Raw genomic sequence first — 19,660 nt, forward strand, 5'->3', positions numbered from 1 at the left:
ATTAGATAATTAGTTAATAGTTAATTAGATAATTAGTTATTAATTAATTAGATTATTAGTTATTTAGTTAATTAGTTAAACTATGCAGAAATAGTTAATTTAGTGTAATTTTTATTAACAAATGTTTTGATGGGTTTGATGAAAGTACTCATTACATTCATTTGGTAAAATTAAATCATGTCAGGGGTACTTTGATAAATTGACCCACTTTTGCCTATTAAATTGCCTCCAACTTTTAACAGGGGAGGTCAGTGCTATTTCAAAATTGATAGGGGAGGTCAATGCTATTACTATAAAAGTCAGGGGAGGTTTCTGCAATTATCCCTAATTATTTTGTAGCTAAAATAGTCACTCAACTATTTAAAATGAATATTTATTGTCATACTCTTATATCCAGGTGTTAAATCTCGCAAAAGATCGGACACGTGCTTGAGGGGTGCTCTTTGGCATTGACTGTCAAATACCATCAGGTTCATCACTTTCATCTGCCGTAGCAGTGAAAGCTCTGCGCTGGCCATCAGCTGCAGTACCTGTGACTTCAGCATTGCTCATATAACGTCCTTTTTGCTTTGCAGATTGTGGATTCTTCTTCAAGCTGGGGAAGAAATCTAAGCTTTGGCGGTGATCTCCTGATATCCTCCTGTCCCAACTTAAGAAAAATTACCCCCACCACAAAAAAAAGAAAAAAAGAGAGACCACACAAAAAATCCATAGAAATTCGGAATGTGCATCCTTTCGTCTCAGGTTACATTCATGATATCTTTGGAATCCATGGCTCATAGGGAATCATCTGATGTAAACTTCAAGGATTTGAGTCCAAAGTCCAAAAATGTAAGCCTGAAAATGTTCAACATCTGATATAAGTTTTATGGTTATTGATGTGATTTGGGGTCGATTTCACAGTCTATCATGTTCAAAATGCTCTCTTGGTGATTTTCATGTATAACAATGAACAACTAAAAGCATTTTGTCTTATGTTTCTCGGCAATTTCTTTCAAAATTTTGACCAAATTCTGAGCTTAAATCAGTTAAAATTGTTTAGAATTATGTCCAGCGTTACGTTTGTCATTGGTATAGGAGTGTTTTGGTGCATTTTAATTGTGATCTGAAGTAGAAAACGTCTAGATTCAGTTGTATGCGGGCTTTACAATATGAGATGAAATTCTTGACGTTGGAGTTGATTTCGTTGCACTTGATTTGTTTCTTATGTGATAGTTGAAGTACTCTCATATGGTTATGCAAGTTATCAAGTGTTTATTACAGAAGGAGAAAAAGGAACTAATTTGAAGTAACAGAAAAGAAAATGGGGAACAAAATGAATGCTACCTGTTCAAGAGTATAAAAAATCCACCGTGTTTCCTTTTAGCTATCTTTGCTTTAATTGGCAGAATGAACAATTATGTCGGTAATTGATGGGATGGCCTTAAGCATGTATTTAAAATGGCTGCCTGTCAAAAAAATTAGTTCTGGTACCAAAACCATGACATTCTGAATGTTTAGTCATCGGCAGTGCTTTTGGATCTTAATTTAGAAGTTCAGGTATATTTGCATTGCTGTGCACAAATAACCTTACAGAAAGTAGAACCTCTTTTAAAGTACATTTGTTTTCATGTTCCAATGATAGCTACTGTTAATTTTCTGGCCATCATCATGTTCTTTAGTTTTTGTACTTCTATTTCCCTCTGATTTTATTGCTGTTGAAAATGTAATTTTCCCATCCTGCAAAGCAGAAAATGAAAACTCGGTATGGAGTTCTACTTTTCAAATTGCAGGAAGTTAAGAGGTCTAAGTTCAGACCAAAACTTGGCCAAAAAGCAGCTATCTAGTAGACCTCGAGGCTGTTAAAATTCTAAGATTTGCTAATTTATTGGGCTCAAAGTGTTAAGCTTGAATGCTGTGATCTGATTGCTTTTTATGGCTTTATATTGCCGAAACGTGTGATGTGAAATACAAACTTGCACAGTACAAAGAGAGCAAAAATTAAACAAGCGAAAGAGGAGGGGTGTAGGTGAAAGGGGAGATATCTTACAAGTTTTGCACCTCAGAGATAGGGAGTTCATTGTCTACCCTTCATTTGCTGTCTTAACAGACTTAGTCTATAATAATTCTACGGCAATAGACTTGGAGACTAAGCAAACTTTTCCTCAGTATAACTTGGTGCCAGACTTCTAAGTCTTCCAATGCCTATGATTGCACAAATAATAGCTGCAATAAGACAGCTAGAATGGGCTTCCATAAAGCAAAATCTGTGTACAGCAGCAGCCTGCCTGCTGATGGAGAATGTGGATAAACTTAACTGATCATCCATAGCACAGACTTCAAATAGTAGCATATAACTTGCCAAACTCAAGTTTCTTGCATCATTTTTAAATCTTCCTGCTGTAAGTCAGTCACAGGTTAGTGGTTAACACTTAGCACAATGGAATTGAACTTAAATGCTTTATGTGCAAACTGAGCATTTGGAGCAAGAGTTTAGTTTCTGATTACATAAATGTCAATCTTATGGTCTGAAATGGGATGTGCAATTGGCATTTCCTATTACCTTATGACAATCATTTTTATTTCATGTAACTGAAATGTGTTGCACACTCTGCTCTAAATATATATGTATATATATGTATGTATGTATGTATGTATATTGGCTTTTTCCTGAAATGCACTTAAGTTTCTCCTACTTCATTGCTGAGGTTTTCATTTTCTTACGAGAACAATATAACTTTCAGGTACAATCATTTTCTACATTGTTGCTGATGGTGTTTTTCTTCTCATGGATTCTTTTTGACCTGTCTGGTAGTTGTTTCGCATTCTCTATCTCTATTCATTTTCTGTGGTCTGTGTATATACTTCGCTGTCCTGTTTTGAAATTTTCCTCTATTTGTTTTCGGTTTCTGTCTGTTTTTCATGTGCAGGAAAATTCTGTGAACATAATATTTGATGTTTTGATTGTGAGGTTGAAAGCGTTTTTTTAGGCTTTGGACGTGACTGATGAGGGGTTATAAATACTTTTTGCGGTAATACGGTGCTTCTCAGGTTGCATAATGAGGACTTTTTTTGTTACTGCCAAATAAAGTTATTTTGGTACTTTTATAGCAGTTATATAACATATGTAATAGCAGTAATGAAATGATAATGATAATGATAGCATGGCTAAATCTATATAAGTTGTTTAATACATAACATGTCGCTTAACATAATTGAGAACAGAATCCTATGGCTTCTCTACTTCTTATGTCACACCCCTGTCTCCTATACTTGGCTTAATTCTGTTACAAGAAAGCAACCAAAGAATCCTAATCCAAACAGAATCCTATGGCTTCTGTACTACAATTAAACCAATTAAACAGAATTCTGTAATGCAATTAAACCAAAGAATCCTAATACAATTAAACAGAATCCCAATAAAAATGAATTAAACCAAAGAATCCTAATCTCAAATAGAGTACTATGGCTTTTGTACTTCTTATGTCACACCCCTACCTCCTAATTACAATTAATTGTATTACAAAAAAGCAACCAAAGAATCCTAACCTCAAACCTAATCCTATAAGGCGTAACAAATTAACCAGGTCGATGTCAATGAATTCATAGTTAAAATCAACTAGAGCAACTTTTCTTGATTGAAGCTTTACCATCCCCGAACCACCTCAAAAGAAAAGCACAAGTTTTCTTAAATAAGCCATAAGCTATGGCCGCAGGCAACGGGAAATCTGTTGAAGGATTTTCAACCATGATTGTCTACATCTTGGCAGCAATCCTAATATCTATGTCTCGATCAATTTCTTGTTGTAGTCATGAGACTCGTGAACAAGTTAATGAGAATGCTTTGTCCGCTGACGACCGTCGAATTCTGAAGCTGATGATGGACCGCTGTGTGGATCTTTATCTCGATCCTTTTTCATCTTTAGCAGAGAACCTTCTTGAAGATGAACTGATTAGGTTGAAGAAGCTGAATACGTATCGCTGTGGCAAGTTTTACAATTTAATTAGCTGGTCATCAACCTATATAGTAAAAGCACGAAAGGATTCGGTGGTTGTGCTGATGTGGCTGCATTTCATTCGCTGGGGGGTCATCGTCCATCACGTGGGGCTCGTGTGCTTTCGCTGGGAGGAGAATTCGGATTCTTGCTTTTGTCCGCTGGGAGGAGAAGTGCAATTCCTGTTTTTTGTCCAAGAGACGAAAATGAAGACCAGCTGACCTGCGGAGCTCAATGTGGCTCAATGTGCTGACCTGCTGAGACGAAAGTGATGGGCTCAATGTGGGTTTCCATGGTTTTACGATTTTGCCCTTCTTTTTAAAAAACAGATGCACCATTGTTTGTTGCTGAGCTCAACCTATTATCCACTGGATCCAATCTAAGACGTGCAATAGCACAGAAAATCAGATCAATTGAAGGTTGGTTAGTGGCTCGAGGATTACTGCCATAAAATTCTTATCTTCTTCCTCCTCTGATTTCTGTACGATTGCGAATAGGGCTTGGTAAACACTCTCCATACCTGTCACTTGCTTTCTTCTCTTATCAAACTCACCGGCAGACCAACAATTCTTCCATACCTCTCCGATTTTTTCTGTATTGTTTTCTCTAAAAATTAAGGTCAACAACAGCCACAGATGACCTTCAATTTTCTAGCTTTTGTTTCTGATCTTTTTAGATGAGATGAGCTACAAATAACTTGTAGATTTACTCAACTTTTCTCTGTTCTTCCAATGGTCTTTATTTGCTTAAAAATTAATAAAGCTTGGTTTAATATCTCTGTTAGTCAATTATTTTCTTAGCGATAAGAACTTTGATCTTCTAATCTTTATATCTTAAGATTTTTTTTTTATTTTATGTCTCTTATGTTTAATTTATCCGATTTCCTAATTTTTATAGTATTATCTTTGCAGGAAAAAGATGAAAACTTTTATGGGATGCAAATGCAAGTACTTGTGGATATATTCCATCCTTTTCTGTCCTCCAAAGGTCTGTTCTGCTTTATTTATCTATTGATTTATTTGTTTATTTATTTTTTGCCGATAAAAACTTTGTCCTTTTAATTTCGGTCTCTACTCTCAAATCACTTGAAGTTTTTATTTTGTCTTTTATTTTATTGGATTATACTATTATTTTTATAGAAAGGAAGATGAATTTATTAGGTTTTAGCTAAAAAATAGGCATGAACATCAATGTTTTCCTCTGTAAACATTTTTTCTGGTGCTGTTTGACAGAAAGTATGAGTTATAGTGGTTTCTTAAAGCATTCTAGAAGCATTTAATCCCTAAAACACCTATGCATTCTAGAGCCCCTGTTGTAGAAACACTGATTACTTCTTTTCTTGGCGCACATTCATCTGTGATTTTCCCCGTCTTTTTACTTTGTTTATACTTTCATATTACAATTTGCATTTTTACAGAGTGAGGAAGAAAAGGAAGAACAACCTCTGTGGTAAGAAACTTTTTAGCCCACAAGTTTTTTGCTCTGGTTTGTTTCCCTTTTCAATTTGTGACCTTCCCTCTTTCCCTCTATGACAGAAATTTGTGGAGGATGGCAAAAAATTGTGGTAAAACTCCTGCTCCTATTTTTTTCACTGTACTTTGGGCCTTTTGTTTTTAGATTTTAATATTCTTCTCTTAAGTACTAGCTTTGAGTGAATCCTTTTACCTGTCAAAATGAAATCTGCCAAAATTATATCAAGTGCATCTGTTAAATCAGAAGCTAAATGATAAATAACATTAACTAATATGGAACAAAAGGGTCGAGGTTAAGACTTTTCACTTTCACTTTTACAGAGAAGTTTAAAGATTTTCCGAAGAAACCTCTAAGCTGGTTCAGGAATCATTTTTTGCTCAGTTAAAAGTTGAATCCTTTTGTTCTTTTCTTGTTTTTTCACTGAATATGGGACCTGGTCTTCATGCAATTTCTGTCTCTGCATCTTTTAGGACAAGTCAATATTTCTAAAGTAGTATATGTTTGAGAGTAAGACTAGAGAGATGATTGTCTACACAACCGAGGGTACTTTGCCATTGCAATTTCTCAGGGATAAATTTTTCCCCATCAGATTTTTATCTCTGACCTTTTCTTTCTTCTTTCTTCTTTTTCTGGTATCCACTACAGGAAGAAGCAATCTTTATTTGTAGTCCAGGAATAAACAAATGGTGAAGATAGCCTTTAAGTAGGTGTTTGTTCACCTTTTATTGTTGTTTTTCCTTTTTTGGGTTTTAATGATAGTATAAGTTCTAATTAATTGAGGTTCTGTTTAATTGATAGGTGAGAATACCTTAAACTAGGTGACTTGGTTGAGCAGATATTGTGCACATCCGTATTTGGAACTCCATAGCATGTCAGCTTCCTTATTTGGCTATCTAGATAGACTATTTTGTAGTGTGAAAATGTCATCTTCTTTTGATGGGCTTTTGAATAACGAATCATTAGTTTCTTTTCATTGATTAATTTTATAGATTGATTACACTTTTGTTGTTAGAGTAAGTTTTACTTGGTAATAAATTTGTATATTTCATCTTTAACCTTTTGGGTTCATTTCTTGAACTTCAATATTTATAGGTATAAACTTGTTGAAAAAAAGATGAGAGGCATTGGCAGTGTGAGGAGGGACGTAAAAGAAAAGAAGAAAGGTGTGCGAAAAAGTGCAAATTGAAATACTGATACTGAAATCATTATGGTCATTACTGTAATGACTAAAATGTTAAGAAAAAGCTAGAGATTGAGTTTCAAGAAAAGACCCTTGGGTTACTTGGCGCTAAGATAGGCATTGGTCATTTAAGTTTCCTATTCTTTGGGAAATTCACTATTATATGACCATTTCAATATTCTTTTACCATACTAGAGCTACTGTGTTTGGTTGACTGTATCATTGACAGCTATTTAATGTAACTTGTCTTTACTCCTCGCAGCTAAAATGGATTGATGAGGATTTTCTGAGCTATGACTTTGAGTTCAACATTTTGCTGACTTGCAAAATTTGTTAAGAGAATTTTCTTCATTTTCCTTGGAATATGTTTCTACTGTTCTATGTGCAGGTTATTAGTCAAGATATGGAGATTAAAGGACCTCATTTAAAACATCTGACACTTCTTTAGGCTTTGTTGTTCTAGGCCCAATCAGATATCTTTATACTTACTGTTATTTGATTGTGTGGCTTGAGTTCAAATTAAATAAATTATTTGAGAGAATGCTTAATGATTTGTTTGGCTTGTTTTGCTTAGCAATGAGTCAAAGCCTGAAGAGTGGAAGAACTCTTACCGTTTCCCTTGCATTATCATGATTGAAGTGTCATGCACCCCTAGAATCAAGATTGGAATTATTTCTATGTCTGTCCTGCATGGATCTACAGTGATTATTTATTAGCCTCATTTTTGGATACATATTATTGTAGACATTATGTACCTTTTACATTTTAAATAAGAGGTTTTGTTTGTAAAGATAGTGACCAACTTTTGTTTCAATGCATCATATTGTGTATATTGGACCTATTATGTACTTCCTAATTTTGTCTAGTTACAGTGGGTTGTATTCTTAATGACACTGAATTGCAATTTTTACTTACCTCTTTAATTCAATAATTCTTTTTACTAATTATATGCCTCCTAAATGTATGGCCTCAAATAATTCAACATCTGTCATCCCAACAATTTGCAAGTTAGATGGCCAGGATTAGGCAATTTGCATGCTTTCACTGTTTTCCTGCTACCTTTTTCCGCATAATCAGTAATTAATTTCACATAAATGGCCTGTTATGGCATGAAACTCAAGTGCGCCAAGAATTCCACCTTTCTATTTGTCAATTGGTTATTTCATTCTCCCAACAATAAACTTCGGTTAGGAAACGTTTCCTTTGACTGTGAAGATAGATTGTTGCACGGAGGATCCTTTTTCAGAAATATGAATCCCCTTCATTCTCAGTGTACACCTACTTCGTACCATGTATCACACTTCCATTCTCCTGACCAGAGTTGTTGCATTAGTTGTTCCGATTTTCATGTTACATGCAAAGAATTGGATAAACAACATAGAAATGATTGAACAACATCAAAATTAATGCTCGTTGTAAATTTAAAAACACCACCGATAATCAATCCTCCACAGAATAATAGAAAAAATTAATAGTGTTTACTCATTGTTTAATATTTTTGAATCTCTCATTTACTTTTCCCAACACTTCATCCCATCTCTACATGAAGCAAAATCATACTGATAAGCTTCAATTTTATTCGCCTCAATTATTTTCTTTTCGATCTTTTTCTCGACACCATGTTAGATGCAAACCTTTATTTACTCGCATTTTCTTACAACATTGCTTATTTAAAAGCTTAATCATTTTATAACCAAATAACTTAAATGCAATGCATACGATTTATGATATCTCCACTTGAAAATTTGGGCATTTTCTGGGCAACATGAAATTAATACCGCGCAACGCGCAGTGATCCCCTCGTAGTTCTCAAAAAATGGCAGATTGACACCAGATTATGTTCATCAGCTAAAAGAGGAAGTTGTGCACGAAATCATGCCCCATAAGCTCAAGCTCAAGATGAGACCAGATTATTTCGTCCCTGTACGTAACTATAGTATAAACGACAAAATTGGAGGTATATCGGATGAAGACCGCCTTATCCTCAAGCCAGTGATGGAAGAATGTGTGAAGCTCTACCTTGATGCTGATGCCACGGATCGGGAGGAAATTAAATATGATATTTATTACTGCGATTGGTATTTCTTTGAATTGGGATATTATTATGCCCCCAGCGAACAATGGTCACCTAAATTGGCACCTGAATTTGTTGAAATCTTGAGAGAATTTCCCAAGTTATACGGGTACTTTATGCTTGATGATGGCTATGAAGAATGGCTATTTCAAACTTGCTTAATTGAGGAAAAACATGGAAAAGCCAATTGTGATGATTTTCGCTTATGGAAGGCTAAACGTGGAATGCTCGTAGATTGATGAACCTCAAACAGGTAGTCCAATGATATTGCAACTCCATAGGTTTTATTTACGGATTATAGTAATGGATTTCTTCACTCTGAAATTGTATTTTGATCTACCCAATAGTATTAACTGTTATGATCGGTAATTTTTATTACTTTTTGTTATTGTCTGCCATACTTGTAAAACTATTATCAATAATTTGCGTTTCAACACAACACCTAGACAGCCATATCTTTAATGTTGGTATTAAATTCTAAACCCGAAATTTCCAAGTGAAGCCATTCTTGGGTTAATTTCCCTAATTTTCTGAGGTAACTTTTCTCCCTCTGTTTTTTCAGGTTTTTCAAGTCCAATGTCTATTCCTATCATGCATACTTTTGAGATGATGAAGGAAACTGATTATGATTTAGTAATTAGTAGCTATGTTAATTGGTATCAACTTTTTGAAGCGATGATAATGGAATTTGAATTTTTTTCTGTTAAGGTTTTTTGGCATCCCTATACGAAGACTTCATAGTATGTACCATTCTGGCCACTATTTTGGTAACAATATAAACTGTTGCAGGTCCTACACACTCATATTCAAGTAGAGTATTCCAGGATTTTTTTTGTGCACCATATCTCAAGATGTTTGAAAATCTAAAATGGGAAGACATAATTCACTAGATTACTTTCTGTTGTCTATACATTACTGGTCTGTGCAAGCTAGAGAGACCTATTTGAATTGATCACATCATTTTTAGAACTGTCAATGAGGCTGGGGAACCCGACATTGGCTCGTTTGGCCCGATAAAAAATCCGATGATTTAGACCTTTTAATGAGCCGGTTTAAAGTTGAACCTAAAAATTAGGACCGAATTAAATATGAACCGAGATTGGGCCTCATTAGGTTCAAACCCGATATAGGTCCGACCCTTTAATTACCTATATATATATATATATATAATATTTATATTTTGATATTATGCATAATTATATATCCAAATATATTATTACTAAATACTAAAAGTATATAAATTACAAAATATAAAAATACATTTGAAGACTCTTCTATGAGTTTTCTTGAAAGCCAATATTAGTAATGCATAATTGAATCTCTGACTTTTCTTATTGGTTGAGTAAATTTTTGTATCGGCATAATATTGGTTGATTTCTTTTTGGTCTAGAAACACAAATCATCAAGCATGTTTGGATTCAAATTACAAGGCTATAAAAAAGTTTCAACTTTCAAAGATATATTGGCTTATGACTGCATGTTTTATTACTATTTTTCATGTATTTTAAACGAATTAAATATAAATATTGTTGAAAATTTTTTGGTTTATATACTTTTTAAGAATTATTATTTGTTCATGTTTAGTTTTAATATTGTAGCCTTATAAATGTTAAATTAGTTTTACAACTTAATAGTTATAGTAATTATATTAAAATATGAAATTAAGAGTAAAAGTAAGCTTGGGTTAAGCCCAAATAAAGCTCACAACCCGAATATTATGTGAGTTGAGTATGAGTTTCATATTTTTTAACCCGAAACTCATAATCCTTAACGCGAAAATATTACAAATTAAATAAGCTAAGCTCGAGCTTATGAAAGCTTGGCTCATTAGACCCGATTGACAGCCCTAATCATTTTACACAGCTATAATTGTGAAAGCTTTTGAGGATGCCTTTCATCTAGCAGAATGGTAAAAACCTTCAAGTTGTATTATTCACCCACTCAAGCTTTTGAATTTACCAAACTCAGGACTGGTCTGCATTTTTTGAACTACCAATAAGCACGAAATTCGTATAAAATATTCATCTTATAGTTGTATAGCAAAGTCAAGTTGTAGTATGCCTAGGGTCAAGTAGATTACCATGCTTGTATTTATTTATTTTGTATGTATGATTAATTTTGTTACAAAATCAATTTAGGGACTATAGTAGCATCATTGAAAGTCACAGACATGTCTAAAACTCTCCATACATGTCCAAAATTTTAAATATTCGCGTGAGTGTCTAAAATTCAGTAAGTGAAAATATCTACAAATCAGGGAGAACGCAATAAACTAGCAATGGGTGTGATGACCCCACCTCCCCTAAGGCGAACCAAAAGGGTTCGGCGGACCACCTGCCTAACTCTCGCCGGGGCTCACTACAATCCATAATTTAAAAATTAGAAATACTTCAAATATTTTCAATAAACATTTAAAGTATTCCAAAACATTTCATACTTAAAATTAGTTAACCTTCAAACTTAAATACAACCTAAAAGAATATGTACTACAGTCATTTGCTATAATACAACTTCAAGTCTCCAAAAGAAAATAACGTAGTGCTATTCATGAGCACTCTCTATCTTGAACCCTGTTGAGGAAAACAAAGGAGTGAAATGAGCTAAACAACCTAGTGAGATTCCAAAACACACAAGCAGTTCTAATAAATCAAGTAAATTAAGCATAACGCACATATGGGTCAAGGTTTCACATTGACACATTAAAATAAGGCATTTATCATTTTACAGAAATAAACACACATTAAAAGAATATGGTGTTCATGTGGAACTATTTTGGTCGGCTTCACCTTATAACTCCAATAATTCTCTCGGTTTGTCTGGCCATCACCTTATTCCTCCAGTGGTAATACTCGAGTATACTGAAACGGTGACCCAGGTTTCCAACCTACCCAACCGAGTCTAGTCCTGGCTCGAGCAGGTTAGCAACCAAGGGTAGGGCCTAGTTCAGCTAAGAGCTTACAACATGTGCAAATAATCAAATAAACCGATAAACGGTAGAAATTCACAGTTAAACAGTAGAAATTTGTTATTTTAGTAGGTCGAGTATGATAAAGTACACACTCACCTTAAAACGGTGAAAAATTACATAGGAGCAATTATAAGGAGTACTTAACACTTAAACACACAAGAAATATGAAGTAAACATGTAGCAAAACTATTCAAGTCACACACACATGTAAGGAACACTCACTGTTATGTGCGATATGTCTCGGTTCCTGGATAACACCCTTGATTACCCTCGAGTCCTGAGGTAAGAACCAACAAGTTTATATGAAAGTGAAAAGCAAAACCTTAGGGTTTTCGCACTTAAGAAGTGAAGAAACAAGAGGTTGGTATATAATTTTCAAATGTATAATAAAGAATAAAACAAGTCGTTATAGCCTTGAATCAAACCTTTTCAAATTCAAAGTTCAAAAGTAAGAATGAACCATGAGAAATCAAGTTCTGGGTCAAGAATTAAGCATAATAAAGAATATTAAGGTTTCTCATTTAAATCCAAAGAAACGTCAAGTACAAGGGTTTGAGTGTAATATGGAGTACAAATGTTAATTTGAACTAAGAAAAATGAATGGAATCAAGAAAAGTGAAGAAAAGAAATACTAAAGAGAAAATGTATAGGTGATAACTTTGTCATGTGTTGGTATTCTGATCATAACTAGGGCTATACAAATCAGATTGAGATCATTTCTATATTTTTTTTGAAGCTAAGACACAGGGCTACATTTCTTATGAAGACATCGGGTTCAAGATTAGACGTCTTCAGGGTCAAAAATGAACATTTCAGAAGTATAAGGAAAACGATTACAGCAAATCAGGGTTTTCACTGCAGACAAGGTCTTCTGGTCATTTCAGAGGCTACGATGATCTGATTGATCTGAACTTTTGCAGGTAGAAAGCTGGCTCAATACTCTACAAATTTCATGTTTTGAGCAAGAGGTGGTTTGGCCTAAACGATGGACAAATTCGGTGCTCAAATGACTCTTAAAACCTCTCTAAACAGAAAGTTTTCAACTCCAGCAACCAACTTTGAAAAAATCAAAACAGGGATTTTGTAAGTCCAAAAATCACCAAATTTTGACACAAGAAAGTAGATTTGAAGAGCTACATATTTCTAGAAGGTCACTTTATAAGATTCAGACCACAAACCAGTCAGATTTTAACTATACAATACAGCAACTACAAAACTAAGGCATAATAGTCTCAAAATTTATCAAATTTTGCAAAATCACCATAAATCACACGGACAGAACCAGGGTCTGGAATTTTCATGGTTTATAGCCCTATGAATCTAGTTTCAAATCATTAAATAGAACTCAATTTTGACCTTCCTACACCAAGATACAACAGATTTCCCAACACTGCTCTAGCTACCCTGTTTCGTACTAGCTTTGGTCACAGTACACAACTTCATGCAAAACAACAAGAAATCACCTACTAAAGCCTCAATAATCATCATGAACTTCATACCACAGATTAAATACAACATAGCAAGGTTAATCATGGTCATAACTCTCAATTCAAGTCTTGCAAATTAACACTATAAAGCTGAAATTTTCACAACATCACTTCAAACCATGAAACCTTCTCATAAAACTACCAATTTTGCAACCATAAGCCACTAATTAGCAAATATTTGAAGTAGAGGGAAGTATCTTGCCAAGTTACCTTGAACTTCCAAGAAAGATGGAAACTTAGTGCTTTTCCACCAAAAATCTCTCCACTCAAGCCCTTAATCTTCCCTAGTGAATAACTTTTATGGAGTGGTTTGCAAAATCTATGGTTGGAACTCAAGATTTAAGCAAGAAATTGGTGGTTGAAGATGAAGTTTCCTTTCCTTTTTCCCTCTCAATGGTTTGGCCAAGCTAGGAGCAAAATAGAAGGAATTGTGGTCAAAATTTGATTTTATTAAAGAGGTAAGAAAGTCCTTGGTCAAGGTCAAAAGTCCAATAATTTTAAGACAAATGTTTAGCCAAGATTAACCCTTATCTTATTGTCTTTCAAAGGCTAAATATCTAACTAACCTCTAATTATCTATTAGTACCTTATAAACAATATCCCTTCATGCAAAATTCCACCTAGTCGTCAAAAATTTATCGCACTTACCGCCCTAACGGGTCCCACGTCCATAATGCACTTCAAACTTAATGTGTACTAACTTATACCAAGAAAATGATTAAAAGCTTGACTCACTTATAAAAATATCTAGAAAATTAAGGCAATAATCTAAAGTAAATAAAACGCATTTAAAGAAATAAATAAATATCACCTAATTTTTTCCGGTTCTCACAATGGGTCGAGCAAATAGATAGCTTGTTAGGGTCTAATACCTACAAGATCTCATGGTCTAGCAAGGTTAGACTAGCAATGGGCTGAAACAATAAATTATGCTGCTAAGTTGTACTTTGAGGAGGAAATTGCCTAGATTCCTCATGAGTTGTTGAATGTTTCTCGTTCATCGTCCAGTTCATGCTTCACACTAATATTTCTTGGTATTCATTGGATTATGTTGTAACTAATATTTCTTCCTGTTCATATACAAAGAAATATTATACAAAGAGAAAATAAAATTTCTTTATACTCATTGGCTTATGTGGTTGTTTTAATTTAATCCGAATGGGGTTATGGGCTCATTTGATGTCTTTGGAACGATGAATAACTTTTCCATTAAGGGTCTGTTTGGTTAGATGTAAAATATTTTCATTAGGAAAATATTTCTGTTGAAATTGTTTTCTAGGAAAAGATTTGCATTTACATAATTTTCAGGAGTTTGGTTGCAATTTTGAAACTTTGCTCCTATTGGCTATCGTTAAAATGTCATGATCAATCGCCACCACCGCTATTCTCTGCCCACTACTACTGTACTTCACCACCAGCCTACAAGTCCTAACCTATGAAATCCATCCTCTCACCACTTAATAGAATAGCAGATGCCATAGTTTATGACAATTCCATGATTGGGATCCTCAATCGAAAATGGTGGTGATGACACTCTAATCTCGTTAGAATAGGAATAATATGGGCTTAAGTTCAAGGTGCCTTTTTATCCATGAAATCACACTTTTTTATGTATTTGTAATATCTATAGACTCCAAATCCAATTTTTGCAGTCAAATATAAACTTTCAAGGATAAAGATCAAGGGCAATTTGAAGAAAAGAATTGGGGTTTTGATAGAAAATAGAGGGGACAGAAAAAAGAATTTGCTTGGATAAGGAAAAATCAAGTCGTTGAAAGGGAAAAAAATTCCATATGCACTAGAAAGTTTGCCAGTAATGGAATCACTGATAAGTTTGTCACCTTGCTAGTTGAGATTTAGCAAATTGTCTAGTAAGCTTTTGTTTTCTCCTATTGACAAAATAACAGAAGTTTCGACTTTGTCAGTGGAGATCTTCTTTTGGAAAACAGCTTCAGTTCCTCATTTAAGGAAGTTTTTTCACATCAAAATGGGGAAAATAATTTCTTTCGTAAAATAATTTTCACCAATTCTAAGGCTACAAAACACTGGAAATTGTGGAAAACATTTTCTAGAAAATATTTTTAATCCAAACAAACACACCCTAAGTGCCTAGGTAGGTCAAATAATTTTGAACATTTTAGCTCATTCTTCATGTTTTGTATTGTTAGTCAAGCACATTAATATACTTTCGTTTCAAGTGATAATTATGCAGTGGATGAATGAAGTATAACCACATGCATTAATTCTACTATTTTTGAATTTTATTGCAGGTAATCATGTTCCATGGCATTGGATTCAATGGCACTAAGTGACGAATGGTACAAGGATCATTTTTCTGCAATGAAAGAAACCAATCCAATTAATATTTTGTAGTTAGAATTAGATTTTTAAGATATTTGAAGAATTCTCAGGACAACTAATTCTACATCAACTATTGTTAATATATATCAAGTACTCAACACTTAATAAAATTGCAACTTTATTATTAGCGAAGTAGTATGATGTATTTTATCATTATTAATTGATTAGATAATATTGTACATCTTTGTCAAGAAAAGTTACTTTTATACCAGATGCTAATTTGCTAATTAATTAATTCAATAACTTGCTCAGCAAAAATAGGCATGATAGATGGCATGGGAAGTAGTTGGATTTAAATAGGATTTACAGCAAGTGCTAATCAGATTATGGGAACAAATAATATTAGTGTTGAGTTAATGTCTTCTTTGAACATTATGTCAATGATAAAATAATGATTTACTTTTGATTACATCAATGATTATTCAATATATGTTTAATGTGAAATCCAAGATCAATGGATAATAACCTAAAAATTCATTCTCCATAATTTTGCAAAATAAAAAGTAAAACCCATACTCAAAAGAAAAACAAAAGATCTGCTTAGCTTTTAACAAAAAATAAATAAAAATACATGAGCATGAATTTATTAATGTTCAAAAGATAAAAGGTTTTAGAAATTGCATACGTTGCATTTAACAAAAGCGAGGTTGGCAACCTCGCATTTCTTGAATGCGAGGTTTGAAGTGATTTTTTTTTTTTTTGGCTTTTTTGTGTCAAAAATTTAAGGAGACATTGCATTTGACAAATGTGAATTTCTTGAGTTCGTACTTGGCAAATGCGAAGACCACTTGGCGGAATCCCACACCCAAAAAGCCTCCTTTACAGAAAAATTTTAAATTTCATCATAAATTTGGGAATTTCTCTTAATGTTGGCCATATTTGATGTTCCTAGTAATAACTCACGTGCTTTGTATGTGAATATATTTTTTCAAGATATAAAACTTTTAATATATTAAATTTTTTGTGCAAAACTTTAATTATTGGCATAATATAAACTAAGAAACTATATAATGAACAAAATTAAGCATTTGGTAATGGTACAAAATGTTTATAGTATACAAATTAATTAAAAGTTTATTGTACATTCTATAGTTATAAAAACTTTGAAGATGGAAGATTATCATATTTAAACTAAGTTGTTGAATATTAACTTAGAAACCATATGATAAATAAAATTTTACAAGCGTTAGTTGTAAAAAAATTTTATTATATACAAAATAATTAAAAGTTTATTGAACTCTGAAGATGGAAGAAGAGGAAATTTTGATGAACTCTAAACTAAGCTGTTACATATTTTATTTGGATTGTGACAATAAGAAGAGGAAATTTTTTATATTTTGTCAAACCAATATATACAACAAAACCTGAGCAAAATACATACCAAAACATTATGATTTGGATACAACAGATTTTTATCAATTTCAATAGTTGTAAAATTTTTCTGTTATATATATTTTTATAACTATCAACAAAGTTTTTGAAGTTTTCCTAGTCAGTTTGACATAATATAGTGAATTTACATGAATTAAACCTTTCATTTTCTCATAAATGTTTATAACGTTTTGCCTTCTTGTTAATCATGATTTTTTTCTATACCAATATGTATATAAAATATAATTAGCTTTAACTATCACACATACGAATATAATAATTGGAGATAATTTTAACACATATAATAATTAGAGTTGAAGAAAATGATTGGTGAATATAGTTGTAAATGGGCGATTTTTAATTTTTATTACCAACATTTTTGAGATGTAATTTATTGAAACTTTTCATTTTTTCTTATTAGTGTCACGATGGAAATGTAATAACTCTAATTAAAAGGCATGAGGGTAATTTAGGCAAAACAAAAACTAAAAGCAAAATATGTTCACACTTACACTCCCTGTTACCAAGACTCATCCTACTTTTTATATATGAATGATAATGATACATTTGATGTTGTTACAAGGCAGACGTGTGTTTCATCGTGTGAGGGCAAGTAATTAAATACAATTTTCTTGCCAACTCTACATCATCAACAAACAACAACTGACTTTAGCTGCAGGCTATTGCTGATTGATTGACAATAATATTGAAAATTAAGATTATGTGTCATTTGCTTTACGTGAGCTGACATATTTGGGAAGAGAGAATCCTTTAAAACACTTTGCACATTTACACATTTGCTTGTAGCAAACCTTTGCATAATAGTCAGAAAGTATGGCTAGCTTTCTTCTAATCACCACAACCGTCGTTCTTGCCTGTCTTTTGATAGCAAGAACCAACCATAGTAGTAGGAGTAGGATAGTTACAAAAATGATTCATTATAACTCTATTCACTCCCCCTATTTTGACACAAATGCTGCCGAACATAGGGACTTGCATATTTCCTTATCTCGTTTAAGATACTTGAAGGTGAAAATGCAAGAAAAGTTGAAGCTGACAATGCAAGATGATTCAGAGGATTCAAATGATGATTCAGATCATGATATTGATTTTGAGACTGGAATTTTTGTTAACACATCAATACCTGTGTTTTTGGTGGGTTTCAACATTGGTTCACGGGAGGCTGCTCAATTGGTTTCGTTGGATATTGGTAGTAATCTGCTTTGGGTTCAGTGCAAACCTGGTATAGGCGGCAGTAGGACATTCTATAGAAACTATTGGCCTGGGGAGTTTTCAACATATTCTGCTAATATGAGATGCGAGGACCTTTGTTCTTCTACTCCATTGACATGTAAAACAACACCCAATCTCTGCTCATATCAATTGAAATATTTGGGTGAAGTCGTTGTCCGTGGAAATCTTGCATTTGAAAGATTTGTTTTCGGTTCATCATTTGACAACCAACCAATGCATGACTATATTGGACACTTGTTTAGGGATTTTAGGGGCTTTCCAACAATAGCATTTCATTTTGATGGAGCAACAATGGAATTAGATAAAGAGAATTTGTTTAAGCAAGTATACCCAGATGTGGTATGTTTAAGTGTGTTGAATGCTGCAGAGAATGGTGTCGATCATAGTTTTCTTGGCGTAGAACTCCAAAAATATTTCTATATATCATTTGACATGAATGAAATGCAAGTTAACTTCGAAAGGATGAATTGTGATGCTATTTGGGATTATAATATATGATGAAATGTAAGTTAACTTCAAGAGGATGGATTGTGCTGCTCTTTGGGATGATAATCTGTGATGAGGATGTTATGCTCTTTTATGTTGAAGCTCTTGGAAATGCCGAAGAAGACTTTAAATGGGTGAAGCTCCCTTGTTAATGCCTTTGCCTTTTCATTATAGTCAACAACAAATTGTTTAAGCATTTTTCTGTTCTATTCAGGTTTTGAATCGAATTTGAGATGGATTACATAATTTCTTTCTCTTCCTACTATGAGTGTTTCAAAAAATTTCATCCACAGAATTTGAATTTAAGTACAGTTAATAGAAGCTAATCTAGTTCTAATACTTTTCAAGCCAACAGTGTTAGAAGTTACTTTTCCATTAGTAAAGAAACACAAGATAACATGTTTAAACAACTCATGGTATCAATTTCCTCAAGCATACGGACTTTACCTGAGGACTTGGGATATTACATTCAACAAGGAAAAAAATAAACCACAACCAATTTTCTTGAGAAGGTAACTTGTATATTATGAAGGTGTGCAACCAAATATTATAGTGATCAACAACTTATACTACTAAGCATTACTAAAATAAACCATTCAAATTTGCAGTATCACTATGTTGGCAGTTTCCATTTGTTCCAATAGTAAGTGAAGTATGGTCTCCTCATTGAGGGCATATGACAGCATAAATATCATGTAAGTTCTGCTGTTTGTTAAGATCCAATTCCCAGACAAGGGATACTGCTCTGTTAGGCACAGCACCACACTCCAGGTTTGCTTCCAGGTGAATTCAGATGTTGTTTCACATCAACCTGATAGTTTCCTCAGCCAGAGAATGCAGTTCATATTGTTGCAAATGTGATATATAAAAACCAAAGAAATTTCAAAAGATTATCACACAAACATCAGAAGTACAGTCTGAACTGCACAAAATATTACTCAAAATGTAAGCATTATTTGGCAAGCATCAGAAGTAGAGACAGCAATCTCTCGGAGTCCGTAAAGCATTAATGTGCATCTTAGTCAACTCCTA

General features: G+C 33.4%; 1 long non-coding RNA gene across 11 annotated transcripts; it reads left to right on the top strand.

The window, feature by feature from the left end:
• The first annotated feature begins 393 nt into the window (after nt 1-393).
• LOC113691328 (uncharacterized) lies at nt 394-7,468 on the top strand. 11 transcript variants are annotated; one of them, XR_011816220.1, is made up of 7 exons: nt 477-831; nt 2,724-2,790; nt 2,910-3,030; nt 3,790-4,477; nt 4,886-4,961; nt 5,392-5,423; nt 5,510-7,468. It is a non-coding gene; the product is annotated as an uncharacterized lncRNA (long non-coding RNA). The 11 variants fall into 11 exon arrangements; XR_011816221.1 differs by having other exon boundaries at nt 2,910-3,011; XR_011816217.1 differs by adding an exon at nt 394-470 and having other exon boundaries at nt 576-831; nt 2,724-4,477.
• The last annotated feature ends 12,192 nt before the right edge of the window (nt 7,469-19,660 follow it).

The sequence above is a fragment of the Coffea arabica genome, chromosome 6c (assembly GCF_036785885.1).
Source record: "Coffea arabica cultivar ET-39 chromosome 6c, Coffea Arabica ET-39 HiFi, whole genome shotgun sequence".
In the NCBI taxonomy this organism is placed as follows: Eukaryota; Viridiplantae; Streptophyta; class Magnoliopsida; order Gentianales; family Rubiaceae; genus Coffea; species Coffea arabica.